This window comes from Chiloscyllium punctatum, chromosome 24 (assembly GCF_047496795.1).
Source record: "Chiloscyllium punctatum isolate Juve2018m chromosome 24, sChiPun1.3, whole genome shotgun sequence".
NCBI classification, from domain to species: domain Eukaryota; kingdom Metazoa; phylum Chordata; class Chondrichthyes; order Orectolobiformes; family Hemiscylliidae; genus Chiloscyllium; species Chiloscyllium punctatum.
The window spans coordinates 42136400-42163438 of NC_092762.1; the positions used below are offsets into that span (position 1 = coordinate 42136400).

General features: G+C 42.6%; 1 protein-coding gene across 4 annotated transcripts in view; it reads left to right on the top strand.

Moving 5' to 3' along the window:
• The window catches only part of LOC140494485 (PALM2-AKAP2 fusion protein-like), a 241144-nt gene that overhangs the window by 108692 nt on the left and 105413 nt on the right, over nt 1-27039 (top strand). For 2 of the 4 annotated variants that reach the window (XM_072593702.1, XM_072593705.1), the window contains exons 1-2: nt 18365-18450; nt 24868-24909. The exons of 1 other annotated variant lie outside the window; for it this stretch is intronic. The gene's annotated coding sequence lies outside the window, so the exon portion shown is untranslated. Of the gene's footprint in view, nt 1-18364; nt 18451-24867; nt 24910-27039 lie in introns of those variants that run through there. One more of the 4 variants, XM_072593704.1, reaches the window with a different exon arrangement.

The window sequence follows — 27039 nt, forward strand, 5'->3', positions numbered from 1 at the left end:
TACTAAGACCCCTCAGAATCCTAGTAGCACACAAACCCACCAACACTCTCAAACAAAAACTAACAAACTTAAAAGACCCAGTACAACCCATGGACAAAACCAACGTGATCTATAAAATTCCATGCAAGGACTGCCACAAACACTACGTAGGACAAACAGGAAGAAAGTTAGCCACCAGGATACACGAACACCAACTAGCCGCAAAAAGACATGGCCCCCTCTCCCTCGTAGCCCTACACACGGATGAAAAAAGCCACCATTTCAACTGGGACAACACATCTATCCTGGGGCAGGATAAGCAAAGACATGCCAGAGAATTCCTAGAGGCCTGGCACTCCAACCACAATACCATAAACAAACACATAGATCTAGATGCCACCTATCAACCCCTCAGAAAACGAACAGGAAATGACATCACCACAAACCCCAGGAACCCCATCCAGGAGAAAGATATAAATAGAAAGCAGGAGACAACAGCTTCACTTCACTTGGAGGTCGCCACTGATGATGTTACCTAGCCAGGTAATGAAACGTCTGGATATCAAACCTACAGCTCAGCGAGCAAACCTACACCCTAAGCAAAACTAGTAATAAACTTCAACGGAACTAAATTCGCCAAAGCAAAGGTGATGTTCTTGGGACATAGCATTGGTCGTGGAAGGTTGACCCCAAGGAATTCAAGGATGAAGGCCTCCGAGGAATTTCCATGACCAACCTCGAAGAAACAGGTGCTTCGATTCTTAAGACTCAGCAGATTCTATCGGAAGTTTGTTCCAAACTTCAGCAGTGTGGTGCTACCGTTACAGATTTGCTGAAGAACACAAAGTTTCAGTGGATAGAACAAGGCCAGGCGGCATTGGACCATTTGAAAGCAATATTATCCAACACATCAGTTTTAGCTACACCAAATTTTTCAAAAGCGTTTAAAGTCTCCTTTAATACTGGTGACATAGGGGTTAGAGCGCTGCAGGAACATAAGGATGGGATTGAAATGCCATTGGTTATTTCTTGAAGAAGCTCAAAATCCATCAGTGGAAATATTCCACAATTAAAAATGAACCGTTGAGTTTGGCACCGGCCTTACAACATTTTAATGAACAATGTGACGGAGAAGGTTGTGTACACGGATCATAATTCTCTTACATTCTTAGAACGCTTTAAACACAACAATATGAGACTATTTCGTTGGAGTCTTATGTTACAGCTTTTTAATTTAAAGCTTGTACATGTTGCGGGTCATAAGAATGTAATCGCAAATGCGTTATAATGGATTTAACTGATGAAGTTAAAATGAGATTTGTATTTATTTAATGTTTTATATATATATATTTATATATGGGAAGAAGTTAAGGTGAAATTTAGATTACAGTTGTCTCTATGTTAGGGCAATGTGTTTAAAGAACGGAAAAAAAGAAGCCACCTTTTCATTATGATGGTTCATATTTTTCTTAAGGGGGAGGTGTTATGAAGGTGTAAGGAGTACTGTACCTTTAAAAGAGTTGAAGGACTTAGAAAGCACACAGAGTGCTGGAGAATTTACAATATAACATTTGGCTTTGACTCTGATCTCCAACATCTGCAGTCCTCACTTTCTCCAAATATTTTTCGTGACTCAGGATCTATATTCATCTGGAGAAAGCTTGACTTTTTTTATTTATTCATTTTTGTGGGATCTGGGCATCGCTGGCTGGCCAGCATTTGTTGCCCATCCATAGTTGTCCTTGAGAAGGTGGTGGTGAGCTGCCTTCTTGAACCACTGCAGTCCACCTGCTGTGGGTTGACCCACAATGCCCTGAGGCACGGAATTCCAGGATTTTCCAGGTGACTGTGAAGGAATGGCAATATGTCAGGATGATGAGTGGCTTGGAGGGGATCTTGAAAGTGGTGTTCCCATATATTTGCTGCCCTTGTCCTCCTAGATGGAAGTGGTTATGGGTTTGGAAGGTGCTGTCTGAGGAACTTTCGTGAAATTCTGCAGTACAGTTTATCGATAATATGCACTCCTGCTGCTGAGCGTTGATGGTGGAGGGAGTGAATGCTTGTGGATGTGGTGCCAATCAAGCGGGCTGCTTTGTCCGACATGGTGTCAAGCTTCTTGAGTGTTATTGGAGCTGCACCCATCTAAGCAAGTGGGGAGTATTCCACCACACTCCTGGTTTGTGCTTTGTAGATGGTGGACAGGCTTTTAGGAGTCAGGAGTTGAGTTACTCGCCACAGTATTCCTGAGCTCTGACCTGCTCTTGTAGCCACTGTGTTTATGTGGTGAGTCTATTTAAGTTTCTGACCAATGATAACTCCCAGGATGTCAATAGTAAGGGATTCAGTGATGGTAACACCATTGAATATCAAGGGTCAATGATTAGATTGTCCCTTGTTGGTGACAGTCATAGCCTGTCGTTTGTGTGGTGCAAATTTTATTTACCACTTGTCAGCCCAAGCCTCGCTATTGTCCAGATCTTGTTGCATTTGGACATGGACTGCTTCAGTGTCTGAGGAGTTACGAAGAGTACTGAACATTGAGCAGTCATTGGTGAACATCCCCAGTTCTGACCTTGTGGTGGAGGAAAGGTCATTGATGAAGCAGCTGAAAATGGTTGGGCTCAGGACACTATCCTGAGGGACTCCTGCAGAGATGTCCTGGAGCTGAGATGACTGATCTCCAAAAACCACAACCATCTTCCAATATGCCAGGTATGACTCCAACCAGCAGAAAGTTTGCCCCCTGATGCCCATTGGTTCCAGTTTTGCTGGGGGTCCTTGATGTCACACTTGTTTGAATGCAGCCTTGATTTCAAAGGTTGTCACTCTCACCTCCCCTCTGGAATTCAGCTGTTTGGTCCATGTTTGAACCGAGGCTGTCAGGAGCTGAGGAGCCCTGTCGGAACCCAAACTGGACATCAAAGAGCAGGTGCTGCTTGATACCACTATCGATGACACCTTCTATTACTTCACAGATGATCAAGAGTGGACTGATGGGATGATAATTGGCCGGGTTGAATTTATCCTGCTTTTTATGTACAGGACATACCTGGACAATTTTCCACATTGTTGGGTAGATGCCAGTGCTGTAATTGTTCTGGAATAGCTTGGCTTAGGAGAATTGCAAGTTCTGGAGCACAAGTCTTCAGTACCATTACTGAACTATTGTCAGGGCCCATAGCCTTTACAGTATCCAGTGCCTCCAACCATTTCTTGATATCACCTGGATTGAATTGAATTGGTTGGAGACTGGTATCTGTGATGCTGGAGCCCACTGGAGGAGGCAGAGATGGATCATCCACTTGGCACTTCTGGCTGAAGGTTGTCGTGAAAACTTCAGTCTTATTTTTGCACTGACGTGCTTGGATTATTGGGATATTTGCGGAGCCTCCACCTCCAGTGAGTTGTTTAATCGTCCACGACCATTCACGGCTGGGTGTGACAGGAATGCAGAGCTTCGACCTGGTCCGTCGGTTGTGGGATCACTTAGCTCTGTCCTTCACTTGCTGTTTATGTTGTTTGGCTTGCACGTAGTCCTATTTGGTGGCTTCACCAGCTTAACACCTCAGCTTCAGGTATGCCTGGTGCTGCTCCTGGCATGCCCTCCTGCACTCTCCATTGAACCAGGGTTGATCCCCTGGCTTGATGGTAATGGTTGAGTGGGGGATATGCTAGGCCATGAGGTTACAGATTGTGCTGGAGTACAGTTCTGCTGCTGCTGATAGCCCACAATGCCTCATGGATGCCCAGTCTTGAGGTGCTAGATCTGTTCAAAGTCTGTCCCATTTAACACAGTGAAAGTGCCACACAACACGACGGAGGTTATTCTGACTATGAAGGCAGGACCTTTTCTCCACAAGGACTGTGCAGTGGTCTGTCTTATCAATACTGTCATGGATAGATGCATCTGCAGCTGGCAGGTTGCTAAGGATGAAATCAAAGATGTTTTTCCCTCTTGTTGATTCCTTCACCACCTGCTGCAGACCCAGTCTAGCAGCTATGTCCCTTAATACCCAACCAGCTCGATCAGTACTGTGCTGCCAAGCCACTCTTGGTGGTGGACATTGAAATCCTCCACCCAGAGTACATAGTGTGTCCTTGCCATTCTCAGTGCTTCCTCGAAGTGTTGTTCAACATGGAGGAGTACTGATTCATTGGCTGAGACTAAGGTAAATTTTACTGAAAAGCTGACCTTCAGCTAGTCAAGCAAATGGGTCATTGATTGAAGGAGAAAAAGGATACTGTTCAGCATATAATACCAGATTAATAGTGACATTAAAATCACTACAGATCTGTACCAATCCATCTTTCTTCGTCACTAGCATAATAGATGTGGACCAATCACATTTATGGCTTCAAGGAGTCACATCCTGACTAGCATCTCTAATTCTTCCTCGACCTTTGAATGAGGCCCAGATCGAGCCTTGTAACATTTTGCTTGATTCTCATCCTTGATTTTCAATTTGACGAAGGTCTGTCCCATGCTTCCCAGATCCTACTGAAACCAATGGCATGTTTCATTCCAATTTGAGATGGATCAGCCCAGTTGATTGACTTTTCCCTTCAGCCCAGTTGGGTTTGCTTTTCTCTACCTTGTTCTTTCCAATAAAGCTGGAAAATTTCCTTTGATAATATGTAGGGATAAATCTGACCACATGACAGAAGATTCACACTGATATAGACCCTTAAATACATCACTTTGCCTGAGTACATATTTAGTAAAATGTTTGAGGAATGCAGCGTAATCTGCACTTTCAGGTATCAATGAAATCGTCACTCCAGTGTCCATCTCCATTCTTACTGGTTTGTCATTCATTAAGAGAGTGACCCAGGTTGGTATCACCAGTTAAGTGAAAGTGGGTACTGCAGATGCTGGAGATTAGAGTCAAGATTAGGATGGTGCTGGAAAAGCACAGCAGGTCAGGCAGCATCTGAGGAGCAGGAAAAATCGACATTTCAGGCCAAAGCCATTCATCAGGAATGAGGCAGTGAGTGGAGAGATAAATGGGAGAGGTGGGGTTCTGGGGAGAAGGTAACTGAGAGTGCAATAGGTGGGGGTAAAGGTGATAGGTCAGAGATGAGGGTGGAGTGGATAGGTGGAAAGGCAGATTGACAGGTGAGACAGGTTTATGAGCTGAGCAGGAAGGTTGGAACTGGGGTAAGGTGGGGTGGGGGGGGGGGAATGAGGAAACTGGTGAAGTCCACTTTGATTCCATAGGGTTGAAGGATTCCAAGGTGGAAGATGAGGCGTTCTTCCTCCAGGCGTTGGGTGGTGAGGGAGCGGTGGTGGAGGAGGCCCAGGACCCGTATGTCCTCCGGCAGAGTGGGAGGGGGAGTTGAAATGTTCAGCCACGGGGCAATAGGGTTAATTGGTGCTTGTGTCCCGGAGATGTTCCCTGAACCACTCTGCGGGTAGGTGTTCAGTCTCCTCAATGTAGAGATGACCACGTCGAGAGCAATGGATACAATAAATGATATGCGTGGAGGTGCAAGTGAAACTTTGATGGATGTGGAAGGCTCCTTTGAGGCCTTGGATGGAGGTGAGGGCATAGGTTTTCCAATTCCTGCAGTGGCAGGGGAGGGTGGGTTGTTAGGGAGGAGTACCTGACCAGGTAGTCACAGAGGGAACGGTCTTGTGGAAAGCAGTAGGGCGAGTAAGGGCCTATATGTTTACTAACAGCTCCTCTTTGGACTGTTAAATCTAGGCTTTTCTCCTGCCTCTTCAGTTTCTATACTTTTATTGTATCTTGATTAGATTACATTCCCTCCAGTGCAGAAACAGGCCCTTCGGCCCAACCACTCCACACTGACCCTCCAAAGAGTAACCCACCCAGTCCCGTTCCTCCCTGACTAACGCACCTAGCACTATGGGCAATTTAGCATGGCCAATTCACCTGGCCTACACATCTGTGTGATTGTGGGAGGAAACCAGAGCAAACCCAGGCAGACACGGGGAGAACGTGCAAACTCCACACAGACAGTTGCCCGAGGCTGGAATTGAACCTGGGACCCTGGTGCTGTGAGGCAGCAGTGCTAACCACTGTGCCACCCCATCTTGTTCACATTCCTTCCTGTTCTTTGCTGCAGTTTCTGCGTACAGCTTCTTTATACCAGCCACATGCTGCTGCGTGACCTGTTTGTTTCCCACACTGATAGCAGTTCTGAATCTGCTTTGGTGTTTGCCTCTCAGCTGCCCTTTTGTGAATTCTCACGCTAGAGTTTAGCTGTTCCAGCTTCTTTAACAGTTTCGATGGAACGAACAGCCATCTCCAACGCATTCTTTAAGTCTATGTTCCTTTCCGACAGTAATCTCCTCTAGATTGCTTCACATTTTAAACCACACTTAAGGTGCCTCTGAATTCGAAACATTCTGCTAACTTCTTTAAAATTAGCGATACTGGTCGATAATTTCCCCATCATGCTGGAGGCATTTGTGAAATCTGAACCTTTCTGCAGTCACCAATGGACTTGGTGAAAACTGGTTCCGTACGATTCCTACTTATGTTTTGGAACCCATTCTGTCTGGCTGTACCAGATTCTTCAGGACTTTAAAAGTTTTTGTTCCCATAATACTTAGGAATGCAGGGATGACTATTTTGCTTCACTTTTATTAGCTTAGATAAAGTAATGGAATTTCTCTGTGTAGGAGTTCCCACGTTGTGGATTTTCATCACATGGTCTATGGTGCCAAATTTTACACTCTTAATGTTTTTCAAAATGAGAAAGGCAAAGCAGAGCGCGATTACCACAAACCTTTAGCACGACCTTTTACCTTTCTACTTAAAACAAGGTATCCCTGAGGCTGCCTGCTTTTTCCCTCGCATACGTATCCCTGGCTCAAAAGCCCTTAATGGTGGAGCAAGTTTTTTGTGCACTATTAACTTCGATTCTTCTTTTAATGGGAGTGCCTCTGAAATCTGCCATTAGGACTTTTTTTTTTAATGAATCCATAAATCTCAAAGCAGTTCTTATCCGTGTCACCAGTTTTCTTTAAGGAGGACCAGGATACTGAAGTGTTTAACAACAGTGGGAGCTTTAATAAGGAGTTGTTCGCTCTGCAGGCAGCAGAGTCTAAGCTGTTTACCACCCAACATGGTCAATTATGTCGTGATCAGACTCTTAAAGTGACAGTTCATCATACTTACCAAATACATAGTGTACAGATGATAATTTCAAAGATTGCAGATGCAATGAAATTGGAAGAATTGTGAACTGTGAGAAGAAGGAGGGCAGTGGGAAACTCAAAAGGACATTGACAAGTTGGTCGAGTGAATGGAGAGGTGACAGAGAAGCTTTAATGAAGAGAAGTGTGAGATCATGCATTTTACTTAGAAGAGCATTGAAAGACAATATAAAACAAGGGGGAACAATTCTAAAGAGGTACAAGAGCAGAGGGCCTGAGTGTATATTTGCACAGATTATTGAAGGTAACAGGATAGCTGGAGGGAACAGTTTATAAAGTAAAACAATGTCCTCAGGTACCTAGAGTAACAAGTTGATGTTGAAGTTGTATAAGATACTTGTTAAACCCCAGCTGGAATAGTGTATACAGTTGTGGGCACCACATTATAGGAAAAATGTGAATGCATTGGAGAGAGTGCAGAAGCGATTTACAAATATGGCCCATCCCCAGGAGGGCAAGATTTCTCCCAATAACGTCACTGTGGTTTACAAGGGACCAATGTTTCTCCTGAGTACACACTTTTTCTGAAAATAGCTGTAAATATCCCAGTGTTGATTTTTTTTTCCATCTCTTGCAAAAACTTTGCTCATATTTCTCTTTGTAGCTCTTCCTGTCTGCTGCCCTTGCCGCTCTTTTCCTATCTTGGATGCTGCCTGAACTGCTGTGCTCTTCCAGCACCACTAAGCCAGAACTATTTACTAATGGTCAGCAGGGGGTGCCAGTAAGACAAGTCGGAATCATAAAACAGCTCCACCTCCCAAACCAGGATTAAAGGGAGCTCTAGTTACCTTAAAATCCTTAAAATCATTGAAATTGTACATTACGGAAGGAGGTCATGACTTTGATAAAATAATTCCCAACTGCTAAACCCGACACTAAATCAAAGACCTAATGCTCTTCCAACTGAACTATTTTGGCCTTATTAGCATCTACAAATAAAATAGGGAATCTTTAAAACAAAATCTGCAAATGCAAATTCACCCATAGACTTACAGGTGTGTGTGTTTGCGTGTGGGGGGGGGGGGGGGGGGGAAGAGAGAGAGAGTGAGTGAGTGTGTGTGTGGGAGAGAACGTATGTGTGTTAGTGTGTGTTAGTGTATGTTTGTGTATATGTGTATGTGTGGGGGGGAGAGAGGGAGAGAGTTTGTCTGCGTGTGAGGTTCATTGGGGATTGATCCGTCTCCAATCCCATCAAGTTCCCCAACATCATTTCCCCACTAATGCCAATTCCTATCAATTCCGCTTTCTTACTAAACTCTGTGTTTCCTATCATTTCTGGTATGTTATTTGTATCATCCTTTGTGAACGTGGAGCCAAATAATGTATTTAGTTGTTCAGCCACTTCTTTGAGAGTCCTCCACAAGGGGTCATAGTTTAAATATAAGGGATAAATCTGTTAGAACTGAGATGGAGAGAATTTTCTTCACCCAGAGAGTGGTGAGCCTGTGGAACTTTATACTTCTAGCTCGCTTCCTCTCATGCTCTAATTTATTTGTCATGATTAACCTTTTTGTCATTCTCTGCTATTCTTCATATTTTGATGAAACATCTAACCTGCCGCTCACTTTTGTGCCATTATGTGCTTTTTCTTAAGTTTGATGCTCTCCTCACCTTAAATTGTTAAAAATGAATGGTAGATCCTCCCCTTGTAAGTTTTCTTTATTGTAGGTGTGCACTTATCCTGAAATATCCCTTTAACAGTTTGATGTTCCTTCTCTACTGATCTTTCTATGAGCCTAAAAGCATTGCTCACTTCCTGTATAGTGTGTGTAATGGTCACATCGATGACTATCACTGTCGTATTTAGAAATCACACAACACCAGGTTATAGTCCAACAGATTTATTTGGAAGTACAAGTTTTCAGAGTGCTGCTCCTTCATCAGGTAGTTAGTGGGGCAGGATCATAGGACACAAAAATTATAGTAAAGGATCAAGGTGTCGTACAACTGATGCGATGTATTGAACAAACCTAGATTGCTGTTAAGTTTTTAATCACTTAGAATGAGGTTGCAGGTTTAGATTCATTAATATGTAAATCCCAGAATGTCTTTCAAGTCACATTCCCGAGATAATTTAAGGTTTTATAAAAGAAAGTGACATATCAGCTGAAACAATGCATTAAAGATGTGAGGTTAGAGTCTGTCAGTATTCCAACCTTGAGTCAGACTGGTTCTATTTCCAAAGTAGGAATTTATAAAATGTCACATGGACCAACTGCCTACACGTTGTGTACTTTTTAAACAAAGTAGAATATATCTACAAACAAAATAGGGAATCTTTAAAACAAAATCTGCAAATGCAAATTCACCCATAGACTTACAGGTGTGTGTGTTTGTGTGTGGGGGGGGGGAGATAGAGTGTGTGTGTGGGAGAGAACGTATGTGTGTTAGTGTGTGTTAGTGTATGTTTGTGTATATGTGTATGTGTGGGGGGGAGAGAGGGAGAGAGTTTGTCTGCGTGTGAGAATGTGAGTGTTGATAGAGTGTGTGTGCGAGTGTGACGGAGTATACGCCTGTGAGAGGGTGCGCGCGTGCACATGTACATGTGTGTGTTTGGGAGAATGTATGTGCATCAGTGTGTGCGCGAGTGTGACGGAGTTTATGCCTGTGAGAGGGCATGTGTGTGTATGTCTGGGAGAATGTGTGTGTGTGTGAGAGATGGAGTATACACCTGTGAGAGGGCACGCGTTGTGTGTCTGGGAGAGCTTGTGTGCATCTGTGTGTGTGTGTCACGGAGTATACGCCTGTGAGAGGGTGTGTGTGTGTGTGTATGTGTCTGGGAGAGCTTGTGGCATCAGTGTATATGTATGTGTGCTTGTCTGTGAATGTGTGTGTGTGTGTGAGTGTATAGTGTATTGGCTCACCTGGAGTGTGACATGAATCCAAGATCCCAGTTGAGGCCATCCTCATGGGTACCAAACATGGCTATCAGCCTCTGCCACATCGCGGCACTTTCATATGACACTTGTCACACATCCTTAATGAAAGTTTTGAAGAATCTCAAGTCAAAGGGCTCTTGGCATTAACCTCTGATTGAAGACAAGCAAATCATCAATGATAGTGAGATGTCTGGCTATTCAAAGTACTGGCGTAGTGTGGGATTGTAGTGTACATAATTTTGCCATCCTTCCAGACTGTATATTTGTTCTCAATACATTCTTCAGCTTGTGCTTCACAATCACTTGCAGATTCCTTTCTGTTGCTGGTAAACAGTTTGTGACTTCAAGCCGATGTGTAGGCTTGAACCTCTTTAATTAATTCTATACCTGCTTGCTCCACTGCATTTGATAGCATCCTTGACAGTTTGTCTTTTTCTTCATTCATTCATGGATTGTAGGCATCACTTTTGCATATTCTTAGTTGCCTGAGGACCGTTAAGAGTCAACCACATTGCTGTAGGGCTGGAGTTAGATATAGGTCAAACCAGATAAGGTCAGCAGATTTCTTTCCCTAATGGGCATTAGTGAACCAGGTTGCTTTTTATGACAGTCAACAGTGGTTACTTGACCAACAAAAATTTCTGCCATGGTGGAGTTTGAACACATCACCACAACATTGACCTGAGATTTTCGATTACTGCTCCAGTGACACTACTGCAACAACATCACATCCCCATTCCGTCATTCCTCATTAGTTACACCCTGTTCGCTTCAATCTGAACTGTTGGACTCTGGTGCATCTTGGCTATTTCCTTTTTATTCAGAAGCGTGACCAATGGTTTATAACGATGCAGGAAGCACTGGAGAACGTCAGCAAACCTGTCAGTATTTGTGGAGAGAGGCTCACGGTTAACATTTCAAGTTCAAAATGATTTTTTGAAGAGAGATGGAAAAGTAATGGGATTGGTACAAGGAGCAAGTAGACCAGAAGGGAAGGTCAGGAGAAGGTTAGAGTGCAAGATAAATTAGAGATCACAACTGTCACAGAACAAAAGACAAAGGGAATGATAATGGATGAGGAGAATAGACTGCAGGTATTCATAGCAGAATATAGATTCTCCATGTTCTTTCCCAATTTTTCCTTCCTTTTCAAGTCCCCAGTGTCTGGTTTCCTTGAATATGCTTTCAGCAAGGTGGACCTATTCCAAAGTCAATCATGTTGGATTCGACATTAATTTTGCTTTCTTCTGTACAGATGTTGCCAGACCTGCCAGCCCTTTCTGTTTTAATTTGCAGTTTCCAGTATTTTGCTTTTGTTGACCAATGGTTTATGGTCAATTTCTATCCTAAACTGTAAATCACATTATCTGAAAATGTTTTACATGTCTGTGTTACAGCAAAAGTTTCTTTTTTCAAATGTGGCATAGTGCTGTTCTACCTCAGTAAGTGATTTAGCAACGTTATAGCTCGGTCTATGTTTTCCTTTTTTTCTGAACCTGAAAGCTTATTAGCTCCAATCTTGTTGAACATTCATCGACTGCTTATTATGGTCAGTCGAAGCAAGTCAATGTGTGTTAAGGTTTTTAATAAAATTGTAGCTTGCTTGAATTTGTGAAAGGATTTTTCTAGGTTGAAGTTCCGAATCAACCTTTCACAGCTGTCGCACAGCTCATTAATCTCAGCTAAATTTTGTAAAATTTGGCTCTTCATCATGAGGACTCTTTGAAGATCTGCAATGGTCCTAGGCAATAGGAATTCTCTGACAGCCTCTTTGAGGTTTTCTGGAGATCTACTCTGAATCCAGTGGGTTTGATAATGTGTTCAAGAAATTGTATTCTTTTCATTCAATTAGACCTGTGTTGTGAAGGACTTTCATGACTGTTCTAACTCTTTATTTATATTCTTCGTCTGCGGTCCCATATGTTTGCATTTAATGTGCTTGTGACCTATTAGCCTGTCAGTACTTTCCAGTGTTTGATGTTGTATTTGAAATATTTCTGGCACGGATGCTATTCCAAAAAGTAATCTGTTAAAGCAATAACACCCCAAATCTGGAAGAAATGTTGTCAACTTCCTAAAGTCGGATTTCCAGAGCTAACTGTCAAAATCCACTACTAGTATCTACTTTGGTACGTTGGGTACTCTTGGCTAGTTTTGCTAGAACTACCCAGGTCTTTTCCATATTGCCTGCATGGCCTCCAAGTTTGCACTCACTTCCTCTGTGTCATACATCAGGTGAGGGAATACAGTTGTGGAGCCACTGATGTTACACCCATCCAGCGTGATCCTTCTACTGTATAGACCCACCCTCTGCATGAAAACGTTGCCCCTCAGGTACCTTTTACATCCTCCCCCTCTCACCTTTAACCTATGCCCTCTAGTGTTGGACTCCCCTACCCTGGAAAAAAGACTTTGGCTATTCACCCCATCCATGCTCCTCATACAATCATTTAGCACGGAAACAGACCCTTCGGTCCAACTGGTCCATGCTAACCATGTTCCCAAACTAAACTAGTCCCATCTGCCTTCACTTGATCCATATCCCTTCAAACATTTCCTATTCATGAACTTATCCAAATGTCTTTTAAATGTTCTAACTGTACCTGCATCTTCACTTCCCCGGTAGTTCATTCCACATATGAACAATCTCTGATTTAAAAAAAGCTGTCCCTCATGTTTTTTTTAACCTTTCTCCTCTCACCTTAAACTCCCCCAGACTTGAGAAAAGATGCTTGCTATTCACCTCACCTCTACCCCTCATGATTTTATAAATCTCTATAAGGTCACCTCTCAACCTCCTACACTCCAGTGAAAAAGTCCCAGCCTATCCCAGCCCCCTATATTTTCATGACTCAAACCTTCCAATCCTAGCAAGATCCTAGTAAATCTTTTCTGAAGCCTTTCTAATTTAATAATATCCTTCCTATAGCAGAGTGACCAGAATTGCACACAATACTGCAGAGGAGGCCTCTTTCATGTCCTGTAAGACTCTCAACTTGACATCCCAACTCCTATACTCAAAGATCTGAGCCAGGAAGTTGAGAGCATGCAAAATGCCTTGATAAGGTCAATAAGGTCACCCCTCGGCCTTCGATGCTTCAGGGAAAACAGCCCCAGTCTATTCAGCCTCTCCCTGTAGCTCAAACACTCCAATCCTTGTAAATCTTTTCTCAACCCTTTCAAGTTTAACATCTTTCCTGTAGCAGGGAGACCAAACTGAATGCAGTATTCTAAAAGTGGCCTACCTAATGTCCTGTGCAAAAGCAGCATAGAAGCTACCTATTCAAAGAGGGCACCTACATTCTTTGTAGTTTGTTGTCTTGGTTACAACGTTTCATCCGAGAATGAGATCGTGCAATGCTTAGCATTTAGCAATTTAGATCAAACTTACCAGTTTTACCAGGGTTTAATTATGTTAACCAATTTTGTGATCCTAACATATACACTAACAGTCTGACAAGACCTTATCTGAAACTCTGACATGATCCAGTTGTGAATTATTTCTGCCTTTAACCCATGATAAGTGCAATTCTGTGTCATGTGAATAACACCATTTATGAGCATTTCATGCATTCGCCTGGCTTCTGTTTTCTTGTAGAAAGCTTAACTTGTTCAATAATAATATTTCTCCAAACACTTCAATAAGTGTCAAATACTCATAATGCTTCTTCAAGCATTGCCCCATTCTCCTCAATGTCCTGTCTTTCTAGCATGTCACGAGCTCTACAGTATAATACAGTGTCCCAACCTGAGCTCTCTGGTCTTTCCTATGTATTCCTGAAGCTGTTTGATACCTGGTAAATCTCCTCTTCCAAACCTTGCATTCCTGAGGCTGGTACACTCCCTTGATTATATGAAAGGTTCTGAACGTGGTAGATTAGTCTCCATGTCCTGCTTGAGCCCTGAGACTGCTCCTTCATCTGTGAGTGTCTCACAGCAGGGCAAACACAAAGTTGACTGGCTGGTATCAGGGTCTCTTTCCAGTTTCCTGGGGCTGTTATGCTGCCCAGGGGGGCCTTGGAAGAATTGATTACAAGGATCACTTCAGCTGTTGCTTGTTTTTGCCTTTTCCACTGCCACTGTGTTTTGTTGTGAGTATTGATGAAAACAAAATCATCGAAAGCAGAAATTTCTGGAGAAAGTCAGCAGGTTTGGCAGCACCTGTGGAGCGAAAATAGAGTTAACAGAGAGAGAGAGAGAGAGAAAGAAAGAGAGAGAGAGAGTAAGAAAGAAAGAGAGTGACAGAGAAAGAGAGAGAGTGACAGAGAAAGAGAGAGAAAAAGAGAGAGAGAAAGAGGGAGAGAGTGAGAGAAAAAGGGGGAAAGAGAGAGAGAAAGAGAGAGAGAGTGTGAGACAGAGAGAGAGAGAAAGAGACAGAAAGAGTGAGAGAGTGAGTGATAGAGAGTGAGAGAGAGAAAGAGAGAGAGTGAGAGTGAAAGAGAAAGAGAGAGAGAGAGAGAAAGAGAGAGAGAGAAATCACACTCCCAGTTTCCAGCCACTTCACCACAGCATCATATTCCCGAGGAGAAAGTGAGGACTGCAGATCCGAGCTGAAAAATGTGTTGCTGGAAAAGCGCAGCAGGTCAGGCAGCATCCAAGGAGCAGGACTTATGCCCGAAACATCGATTCTCCTGCTCCTTGGATGCTGCCTGACCTGCTGCGCTTTTCCAGCAACACATTTTTCAGCACCATCTTCCCTGGCCAACATGCCTATCTCGAGCCTGCAACAGTCATCCAGCCAGAGTGACCTCACGCTGGAGGAACAGCATCTCATTTTCCATATTCAGTCCTGCAGCCATTAGGACTGAATACCAAGTTCAATAATTTTACAGCATAAACACCTCCATCCATGCCTTTTGCCCACACCCACATCCCAGGGCCTGTCACAAAATGGGTTATTTTCAGCACATCCAACCTATTTTCACCCAGACACAGTCCCCACTGTCATCCACCTAGCTTTTTTTCTTCCAAAGCTTACTATCAACAATTCCTATATGTGTTAAACCTCTTTATACTCTCTATCCACTGACTCCTTTCCCCCTACCCCCGTCATCAACATGGTATCAGTTCTAAGGAAGCATCCCTAGAAACAAAGTGTTACCTCTGTTTTCTCTCTAATGATACTGGGTGATTGAGTTTAAGAGCCGCGAGGTGATGCTGCAGTTTTATAGAGCCCTGGTTAGACAACGCTTGGGATATTGTGTTCAGTTCTGGTTGCCTCATTATAGGAAGCTTTGGAGAGGGTGCGGAGGAGATTTAGCAGGAGGCTGCCTGGACTGGAGGACGTGTCTTATAAAGAAAGGTTGAGGGAGCCAAGGCTTTTCTCATTGGAGCGAAGAAGGATGAGAGGCAACTTGATAGAGGTGTATAAGATGTTGAGAGGCATAGACAGAGTAGATAGCCAGAGACATTTTCTCAGGGCAGTAATGGCTATGACAAAGGGGCATAATTTTAAATTAATTGGAGGAATGTTTAAGGGAGATGTCAGAGTTAGGTTCCTTACACAGAGAGTGGTGGATGTGTGGAATGCACTGCTAGTGGTGGTAGTAGAGTCAGAGACATTAGAAATATTTAAGCAACTCTTGGATGGGCACATAGGTGATAATAAAATTAAGGATATGTAGATTAGTTTGATCTTATAGTAGGATAAAAGGTTGGCACAACATCAAGGGCTGAAGGGCCTGTACTATGCCATGTTTTATCATACAACCTCTACAGTGTGGAAACAAGACTTTCAGCCCATCAAGTCCACCTGACCCATTCCCCTACCCTATATTTACCCTTGACTGCTGTAGCTAAACTACACATCCCTGAACACTATGGGCAATTTAGCATGGCCAATTCACCTCACCTGCACATCTTTAGATTGTGGGAGGAAACCCATGCAGACATGGGGAAAACATGCAAACTCCACAGAGACAGTTGCCTGAGGGTGGAATTGAACCCAGGTCCCTGGCACTATGAGGCAGCAGTGCTAACCACTGAGCCACCATGCCATCTGTACTCAGGTTGTTCTTTACTGCCAGACCTGCTGAATTTCCCCAGCATTTTCTGCTGAGGATTCAGATTTCCAGCATCTGCAGTTCTTTGTGTTCTCACCTTTTGTTGATGCTTTTTGTCCTGCACTCATATGGACAACTTTAAGTGAAAAATAAACATTTATACAATATGAGAGGGAAATGCTGATTGGTTAGCAAGAGCACTGGAATTGGTAAAGTGCTGACATGAGGAAGGTAAATGATGTTAATGGCCGGGCTTTTGTTTAAATTTTAAACAAGGCCATTTCTGATTAGTTGAGGCTTTGATCTGATAAATGAATCATTGAATTCCTGTCATTTATTTTGATCAGTTGAAATAGGTGCAAGTGCATGGACATGATCTTTTTGCAGGCAAAGAGCAGGCCCTGTCTGTTAATATTTGTAGCTGCCAGTGCACTCCAGCACGCGCACTGTGCACTTGACCGACAATTCCAAATTGGTTGTCATGATTTGGAGATGCCAGTATTGGACTGGAGTGTAGAAAGCTTTCGGAGTCCTTCATAAATTGGTTGAGGAGACCACCTGATGAAGGAGCAGCGTTCTGAAAGCTAGTGCTTCCAAATAAACCTGTGGGACTATAACCTGGTCTTGTGTGATTTTTAAATCTGTTGTCAGCATAGTTTGCACATGTTTTGCAAGTAATGGATGGTCAGGTATGGTTGGAACCTTACTTTTTTGAGAACAGATGAAACTATATGATGTTTGTTAAAATTGCCAGCCATTGGAACATATGGTCTACATACATGGCATCACACTGCCATTGAAATTCATATACAGATTATGTGATTGGTAGATCTATTTGCCTTGATGGAGCATTCAGTTAGTAGCAAATTTAACCTGTTGTTACGGCATAGTAGCAGCATAAACAGCAAACTTCACCTGATCCTCAAACTTCCCTTCCATGGTAAGCTAAAGTAGACTGGGCACATTTCAGGACCAAAATTATGAATTATCCTGAGGGGTGTGATTCAAAACTCTTGGACAAAATATATGTTGACAACCGAGTGCTGACAACAAATGGATTTGTTTTCAACACTAAGTTATAACTTCTGTCCCTTTCCACTTCTCTCCCTTAATCATGTAATGTTGACATCGTGACATATCATTGTACACACAGCTGATGCTAATCCCACTACTTTGCAGAGGAGTCTGTAATGTATGATTCTGTGAGTGTGACTACATCAGGTTGATGCTTGACTGACCCATTGGTAAGGTCCCAAATTTATCAAAGTAAAGGAGGATCTTACAGGGTGGGCTGGGCATTGTTTTTGTAGGAGAAAGTGAGGACTGCAGATGCTGGAGAGTGTGGTGCTGGAAAAGCACAGCCGGGCAGAGAGCATCTGAGGAGCAGGAGAGTTGACGTTTCAGGCATCGTCTTTTGTAGCCCAGGTTGATGCTGTGGTTTGATACACAATAGAATGGTTTCTAGGCCATTTCAAAGGGGGGGGTTAAGAGTCAACTATATCAGGTTTAAAGTCACATGTAGGCCAGACAAATTAAGGATAGCTGATTTTGTTCCTTGAAGGACATTAGTGAATCAGATGTGTTTCACAACAGTTTGTTGTTTCATGCTACCACTACAGAGATTAGCATTTTATTCCAGACTTATTCATTAATTGATTGTAAATTTCATCAGATAGCGTAAGTGTGTCCAGAGTATTAGAGGAGAAAGTGAGGACTGCAGATGCTGGAGATCAGAGCTGAAAATGTGTTGCTGGAAAAGCGCAGCAGGTCAGGCAGCATCCAAGGAGCAGGAGAATCGACGTTTCGGGCATAAGAAGGGCTTATGCCCGAAACGTCGATTCTCCTGTTCCTTGGATGCTGCCTGACCTGCAGCGTGTCCAGAGTATTAGCCCAGTTCCCTGAAGTACTAACCCTTACATTACTGTATGCTTTCCTTCTTCAAATATTGGAGACTCCTATTACATTCAAGTGGGGCAACATATCAAAATGCTGATTTTCTACGAACTCAGCCACCGTGGCTGCTCTCCAGGTTTGAGATGGATGCACAATGGGCAGTGACATCTCCACAAACAGTGCTCAGACAGTGGTGGCCTCACAACGCCAACTATTCTCCTGATTGAATAATCTTCCATAGGTCAGCAACACCCGCCTGGAATCCAATGCTGTCAGCAATGGTTTGCCTCTGAAAAGCAGACTGATCTCCTAACGCTACCCACACATTGTAAATCAACACAGTTCATGATCATTCCATTTCATCAGTGACCTCATTACTTTATTCTAGTTAATACCAACTAAGTCCACTGCTCCCAACAGCCAACAACATCAACAACACCATCAATCTGTCACGTTTGGAAATGTCTTCATAATTACTCCAGAACTGAGTGTGTCTGTAGCAGAGAGGTCGCAGGTCAGTATTTTTTTTACTATTCTCTGAATACGTTCCTCACTTAATTTGTTCTAACATGAGTAAAGATGTCCATTGTTAAATAGACATGATTTAGAGATGCTGGTGTTGGATTGGGGTGTACAAAGTTAAAAATCACACAACACAAGGTTTTAGTCCAACAGGCTTATTTGGAAGCACTAGCTTTCAGACAACCACCTGATGAAGGGCAGTGCTTCAAAAGCTAGTGCTTTCAAATGAACCTGTTAGACTATAACCTGGTGTTGTGTGATTTTTAACTTACAATGGATAGGAAGACATTGTTTCCACTATCTGAAGAGTGAGTAACCATGGAAGATACAGACTTAAGATGATTGTCAGCATGTCCAGAGATGAAATTAGGGTGACAGAATCAATATAAAGACACATTTGCAGCGATTTCAAGGTTCTGTTTTGCAACAATCCCTGTTAATGAATTACCAACATCTACTCAATTTTTTCTCCGGTGGATATGGCAATGAATGTTAAATCAGATGTGTGTCATAAAGGTAGAGATTCATTTATATTGATAAGGGTGTGTTGATGGAGTCCGAACCAAAGACAGCGATGATGGTGGGAGTGTGAATTTTACTGGGAACAGAGGTGTGAAGATTGGAGGTGATGAATTGGGTTAAGCAGAATGGCAGAGCTGCAGATATGCTGTGGTGGATCGAAACTAAATAATCTTATCATCTGTTTTCGAGATTCAAAACATAATCCAACAGATGTGTTGGCATGAGAGTGTTTTCATGCCCTCACTTCACAACTATGCGACAGAAACTGAGTTTCTAAAGAAAAAGCATAAAAGGAATTTCTATAGTTTCTTTGCTCTCCCAAAAATGTTTGAATAATGACATAACGAGACACGCTCCCAAAAATAACCTTCTCAATTAAAAGCACTGGACACACCCTTCATTTAGCTGAGAGTGTGTGCAGGTCTAAACTATATTTGACACTTGTACTGTCTTGTACATTGCTCATTACATTAATCCTTCATTCAGTTATCAAATCAGATAACACAGCACAAAACGAGGTTATTTGACCTGTTGTGCCTACTCTTTGAGCAAGTTATCCAATTAGTCCCATTGCACCTGACCTTCCTCAATGGCCCTACAAATTTTCTACTTCAAGTATTTGCTCAATTCCCTTTTTAAAGTTACTACTGGATCCACTTCCATCAACCTTTTAAAGCAGTGAATTGCAGATCTCTGTACAAATTATGTATTGCTTATGTTGCTTGGGGTTCTTTTGCTTTTTACCCAAATATAGAAACATTAACAACATAGAAAGAGCAATTTAATTTGTTGCGTGCATGATGGTCCTAAAAGAAAACTATCCAGTCTAATCCCACCCTCCAGGTCCTAGAACATGACATTGTTAGTATCGGCAGCTTCTACTTGTCTCCAAGTATTTTCTAAATGGTGATACACAGGTTTCCACTTTTATTCTTCCTTCTGGCAGTGAGTTCCAGATCCTCTCCAAACAACTATACTCCTCAACCCGATTCTGATTGTTCCCTCAACTACTTTAAAATCTATTTCCCTGCTTATTGACTTTTCTGCTAATGGAAATCAGTTCTTCAAATACAATCCATTGAATCCTGTGTCTTCTGGAAGCTGTCAGTCCTTTTGCAGGAAGTACCTTCGCCTTATTTACATTATCAGAGCCCTGTATAATTTTGAATACCTCTTTTCATATCTCCCTTTCACCATTTCTGCTCCATTGAAAGTGGTTAGAGCCTCCAAAGAGTTTCCTGTAACTGAAGTCCCTGATCTTTGGTATCCCTCTTCTACACCTTCTGTAAAGCCTTGACATCCTTCCTAAAAGCTGTGGTGCACACAATATTTCAGCTGAGGCCTAACTGGTATTTTATACATGTTTAAAACAGCTTATTTGATTTTGTGCTCCATTTCTTTCTTAATAAAGTTGCTGAAGAACAAAAGACACGTGTAATCAAAGCTTTTTTGTTCTACACATCAGGACAGGATTTCAAGAATACCAAATCTCAAAGGGAACAACAATTTATGATGCATGGAAAGAAAGTGTCAATTAGTGGTGAGCAGTAGATCCTGCAGAGTAGAGCATTACCAGAGAATGCATTAAGGAGTGGTCCTGTGTATTGTATGAGCGAATAAAGCTATATTCTCTGGAGTTTAGAATAATGAAAGGCAATTTTGTCTAAGCATTCAGGATTATAAGGGATTTGATAGCATAGGTGCTGAGAGGTTGTTTCCCCCTGGGGAATTGAGAACGGTTTCAGGATATGAGGCTAATAACATTTTAGGAGAGATGAGGAGAACTGTTTCAATGCAGAGTTGCAAATCTTTGGACAAATCGAGAGATTTTGGGGGAGGGTAGGAAAGTAGAGATGAAATCCAAGCTCAGACATGACTGTACAGAGTGGTAGAATAAGCTCAATAGAACATCTGGTCTACTCCTGCTTCTATTTCGTAAGGTCCAGCAAGAGACACAGTTACAATTTGAAAAATTGTATTTAATTAGCTTTATTGAATTAACTTTATTGTCACATGTACTCACATAATTGATCTCCTATTATTTTGGGCGGCACGGTGGCACAGTGGTTAGCACTGCTGCCTCACAGCGCCAGAGACCCGGGTTCAATTCCCGCCTCAGGCGACTGACTGTGTGGAGTTTGCACGTTCTCCCCGTGTCTGCGTGGGTTTCCTCCGGGTGCTCCGGTTTCCTCCCACACTCCAAAGATGTGCAGGCCAGGTGAATTGGCCATGCTAAATTGCCCGTAGTGTTAGGTAAGGGGTAGATGTAGATGTTGATGTAGGGGTAGGGGTATGGGTGGGTTACGCTTCGGCGGGGCGGTGTGGACTTGTTGGGCCGAAGGGCCTGTTTCCACACGTAAGTAATCTAATCTAATAAGTACAATGAAAGGTTGACAAGTTGCCAATTACAATGCCATCTCAGGTACAAAGCAGCTTCTTCAGTTACAGATTTGTCACAGTGTAACAATATCACCAACACATGTCTCAATGTTAGGTACAGAGTACCTAGGTACAATCCTTAGTTACAGAATAGAGAAATGAAGAAAAATAAATTGCATTACAGCTGTACACAGTATACCTACAGGACAGAAAGGCAGAGTTAAAAAGACAAACCTCACAGTCTCGCTCTTCAGGAGCTCTCTGGAGCAGTCCAGCACAGGCAGCCACCATCTGGTCTGACCACTGGCTGCTGTCACACTCTGCACTGGGCAACTTCCCCTTCACTCCGCACTCTCTCTGCAGGTATGTAAACAGTCATGGGTGAAATTATATTGGGCAGTAATGAAAAGGCAGAGACATTCACTAAATACTTAGCTCCATTCTGTCTTTGTAGAAGAAAACACAAACACCAGAAATATTGGGAAGCCAAATAGAATGAAAGACTTAAAGAAATTAGTTTTTAAAGAGATATTACTGGAAAAATTGAAGGCTCTAAATGAGGATGAACCCACTGTATTTGATGGCTTGCATGACTGTAGAGTTGGTGGGTGCAATGATCTAGATTTCCAGAATTCCTTAAATTCTGGGACAGTTCCAAAAAAAATTTAAAAAGGTAAAAATCATAACCTTCTAATTGAAGGGGAAGAGAGTACATGATAAGCTACAAGCAGATTTCAGTAGTGGGCAAAATGCCCAGATCTGTTTTAGGGGCATGGTTATGGGTCTCTTAACTTGAATAAGCATGGATTTCTGAAAGGGAAATAGTGTTTGGTAAATCTGGAACATTTTTTGTTCCAACCTCAAAAAATTGGATAAAGGGGACCCAGTGGATGTCAGGTGTACTTAAAAACTTTCAAATAACCATAAAAGAGGCTGTCACACAAAAATAGGAGTTGGCAGGTTTGAGGGTAATATATCAATGTGGATTATGTATTGGTTATTTAACAAAAGATAGATAACTGGAATAAACAGGGGATTTACAGTTTGACTGGTTGTAAAGGGAGAGGCTTTGGAATGATTAAGTTTCAAATTTTAGGAATCTCTGGCTGGAATTTTATACCACTCTCCTAATACACAGCCAGCACCATAACCCAGGAGTGGAGTGGCAAGTGGGGTGAATGTACAATTGGAATGACAGGAACACAGCACCCATCACCTGCTCAGGTTGACTGATATCTTGCCAGTAGCAGGATTGATATTGGGTGTCCCACCCACCCCTTTGGCTAATCAGGCCGTTGAGTAGCCAATTAATTATCACCCAAGTCCCTCTTCCCACTGCCACTTGTATTTTGTCAATCAAGGGGAGGGGGTCTGCCATGTGGCAAAGCCATTAGTGACCTTGGTATCTTTTTGCAGGTTGAGGGGTGTGTCTCTCCTGATAGGACAACTTGTGCCCTATTTGGGCAACCATGGGGAAGAAAAATAGAATTTTGTTTGACCAGTCAGACATCGAGGAATGTTTGCATTCAGAGGACTTGGTTATCTATGTAGATGAATCGGGAATGTTTTCACACAGAGGGTGGTGCATGTATGGAATGAGCTGCCTGAGGAACTGGTGGAGGCTGGTACAATTGCAACATTTAAAAGACACTTGTATGGGTATATGAATAGGAAAGGATTAGAGGGATGTGGGCCAAGTACTGACACGTGAGACGAGATTAATTTAGGATATCTGGTCGGCATGGACGAGTTGGACCAAAGGGTCTGTTTCCATGCTGTACATCTCTATGATTCTATGATTCACAATTGCTGACATGCTGATAATTATGAAAGTAGTATGCTACAGGGTTTGGAGCCTGAGAGTAAAGAGATCTTGCTGCAATTATAGGGGACATTAATGAGGCCATACTTGTAGTGAAGCATTATCCTCATTACCTGAGGAAGCAGATGCTTGTCTTTCAAGGGAGAGCAACCAAAGTTCACTTGACCTGTTCCTGGCATGTGAGAATTGTTCTACACAAGAAGAGATTGAGTCAACAATGCCATATTCCCTGGAGTTTAGAAGAGTGTGAGGTAATCTAATTGAAACATAACATTTTTAGGTGGCCACACAGGAAGATACTAAGAAAAATGTTTCATGGCTGGGAGCTTAGAATATGGATGCCATAGTATCAGAATAAAGGATCAACCAATTCAGACAGATGGAAATAAATGACTCATTCAAGGAGATGTCTCTAACCCCGAGAGATGTGGATGCCTATTTAGTAAATATATACAATTGATAATTTGGGGTACTATGAGAATGATGGATATGGTATTAACACAGGAAGGTAGAGTTGAGGTGAATCAACAGTGATCTTGTTGAATGAGGAACAGATGAACTAAAGGCCTAGTTCAGGTCTTGTTTCCTAGGGGCTTGTGTAAAGGCATGAAAACCTGACTGAATATTTTGAGTAGTTCAGAGGGAGATGCCTATGGAAATTACTTACACAGACTTCCAGAAGGCATGTCCACTCATTGGTACTATGTGATTTGGGGCATCCTACATAGGTCTGTTATTGCACCTCAACTATTTACTATTATTATCAACTTAGCTAATGGAATAGAGCCACTTATTCCATGCTTACCAATGATACAAGGATGTTTAGCTGCATTACCATATAGTAGATGTAGTGATTGTAACAAGGTCAGCCGGGTGGGCCTCATTGAATATGAGTTCTCTGATTGGGGCTGTTAATCTAGTCCAATCAGGTAGCCTGGCTGACTGATAAGGACAGGAGTGTCAGACATCCCGTTTACTCAGAGGGAGGTAGTTTAATGTCAAGGACTAGTGTCAAGTGCATCTCTAAATACTAGATTAGAGTGGTGCTGGAAAAGCACAGCAGGTCAGGCAGCATCCGAGGAGCAGGAGAATCGATGTTTCAGGCAAAAGCATACCACTCTAACCTTGACTCTGATCTCCAGCATCTGCAGTACTCACTTTCATCACATTAAAATACTTCTTCAACGTTATGAAGTTTTCAGTCTCTACCACCTTTACAGACAGTGAATTCCAGATTCACACCACTCTCTGGTTAAGAAAGAAAATCCTCACATCCCCTCTAAACCACGAGCCCCAACCTTTAAAACCTGTACTTTCTGATCACTAAGGATGGAAGTTGTTACCTGTCTACCCAATCTATGGCCTTCAATTTTATTCATCGCAACCAGCTTTGCTCCAAACAAAACAATCCCAGTCGATCAAATTTACATTCATAATTGAATCATTCCAGCCCAGGCAACATCCTGGTAAATCTCTGTGCCCTCTCCAGTACGATCATATCCCTCCTATAAAATGGATTCCAGAATTGCACAAGATACTCTAACTGTTGCCTAACTAATGCTTTATATTTATAAAAAGAAAAAAAATGCTTGAATTACTACACAAGCTTGTATTTCTCTGTTCTTTCATGTGATGTTACATATCTAAAATTGCCCTGGAAATGAGTGACTTGCTGGATCATTTCAGAATCAAGTACATGGATTTGGAGTTACACGGAGAACAGACCATGTAAGTAAGGACGACAGATTTTCTTCCTAAAGGACATTAGTAAACCAGTTAACGTTTCACTACAAATGTTGATTGTTGACTAGCTTCATACCCAGGTTTGAACCCACATCCCCACACCCTTGGCTTGTGTCTCTAGGAGTTGATAAAGAGTGGTGCTGGAAAAAGCACAGCAGGTCAGACAGTGACTGAGGAGCAAGAGAGTCAACGTTTCAGGCATAACCCTTCTTCAGGTCTCCAGGATCCAAGTTTAGATTAGATTAGATTACTTACAGTGTGGAAACAGGCCCTTCGGCCCAACAAGTCCACACCGCCCCGCCGAAGCGTAACCCACCCATACCCCTACATCTACCCCTTACCTAACACTACGGGCAATTTAGCATGGCCAATTCACCTGACCTGCACATCTTTGGACTGTGGGAGGAAACCGGAGCACCCGGAGAAAACCCACGCAGACACGGGGAGAACGTGCAAACTCCACACAGTCAGTCGCCTGAGGCGGGAATTGAACCCGGGTCTCCAGCGCTGTGAGGCAGCAGTGCTAACCACTGTGCCACTGTGCCGCCCAGTTGAGTGATATCACTGCCACATCATCATACTAAAATATCATTTGCCTCTTCCAAGTGTTATGAAGTGCAATTTGATACTGTGCTGCTTATTAGGAAAATGACCAAAAGATTTAGGTTAAAAATGGATTTTAAAGGAGGGTATTAAAAGAGGAAATTGAGATTGAGTGGCAGGGAAATTTAGGCTGAAATTTTGAACTTTGAGTTTAGGTCAGCATGAACAAGTTGGACTGAAAATTCTGTTTCCGTGCTGTACATCTCTATGACTCTAAATCACCATTGGCATTCTTAAGAGACCATAATTAAGGAACGCAGAACTCTGGGAGTTGTGGAGCGAGAAGAGATTACAGAGATACGGAGGTTTTGGAAACAGAAACGAGAATTTTAAAATCAACTCTTGGCTTGACCTGTCGTCAACACACGCAAAGAGCACAGGGGTAATAGTGAACAGAAAACAGAATGAGTGAAGATGTAGCCAGGGGCCTTTGGATGACCTAAATGGATAAGGTGGAAGAGTTGTCAGGAACGTATCGCAATAGTGAAGTCCATGGCTAACAAAGGCATAGATAAGGCTATCAGCAGTAGTTAAGAGTTGGAGTTAGTGGGGAGATGGAAATAGATTACTCAGTGATGGCACAATGTTTCAAACAGTCTTGTTCAGCCTCAGGATTGCCGGAGAGAGGGATAGCTATGTGGAGCAGAAACTGAAGACAATGGCTTCAGTCTTCCCAATATTTAAATTGGAGGAATTCTTCCGAATATTTAGTCGGAACAAATTTCTGATCGTGCAGAATTGGTCTGGATAAACTGTCTTGTAATTTAGCTACAGCGGAGGAGTGGAGAGGTGATGATGACGTGGAGAGGATGTCAGGAGTGTACTTGCGAAAATACTCACACCAACACTCTGTTTTTGGATGCTGTCGCCAAAGGGCAACAAGTGGGTGCAATATAGGAGGAGACGAAGGTTAGATCCTCGTAGACATCAAAGGTAACATTGAAGATGAGGAAGGGACATCATTGCAGGTGGTTCTCTAGCTAGAATGATATAGGTAAGAAACATAGTGGAAATTCTGACCTTAGAGTCTAGGTAGCTGGAGAAATCACAATTGGGATTCAGGTGGGGTCAGTCCCAGTCAGCTGGACCACAGTATTAGAGGAGGGCGATCAAAGAGGACAAGAAGGGAGAGTTTACTTTTGCCACAGTCATATAGGACACTGATTCTGGTAAGTGAATTTTCAAAACTGTAGCGAGGGGCAGAAACCTGATCAGAGGGGTTCGAACATGGAATTCCAGGAAGAGAGAAATGCATTTGAGAGAATAAAAGTAGATCGGAGATTGGGGCAGGAGTTTGCAAGAATTGCGGGGTCAAGAGTTAACGTTTTGACTTTTGAGAGGGCTGATGAATGGTGAAAAGCTATACACATATGGGGATCCAAAGGGGCATTTATAATTGAACATTAAAATGGATTGGGGGAGACCACTTTAGACTGAGCTGGGGGGAAATTTCTTCATTCAAACAGTGTGGAGCCTGTGGAATTCTCTGCCTGAGAAGGTGGTTGAGGCCAA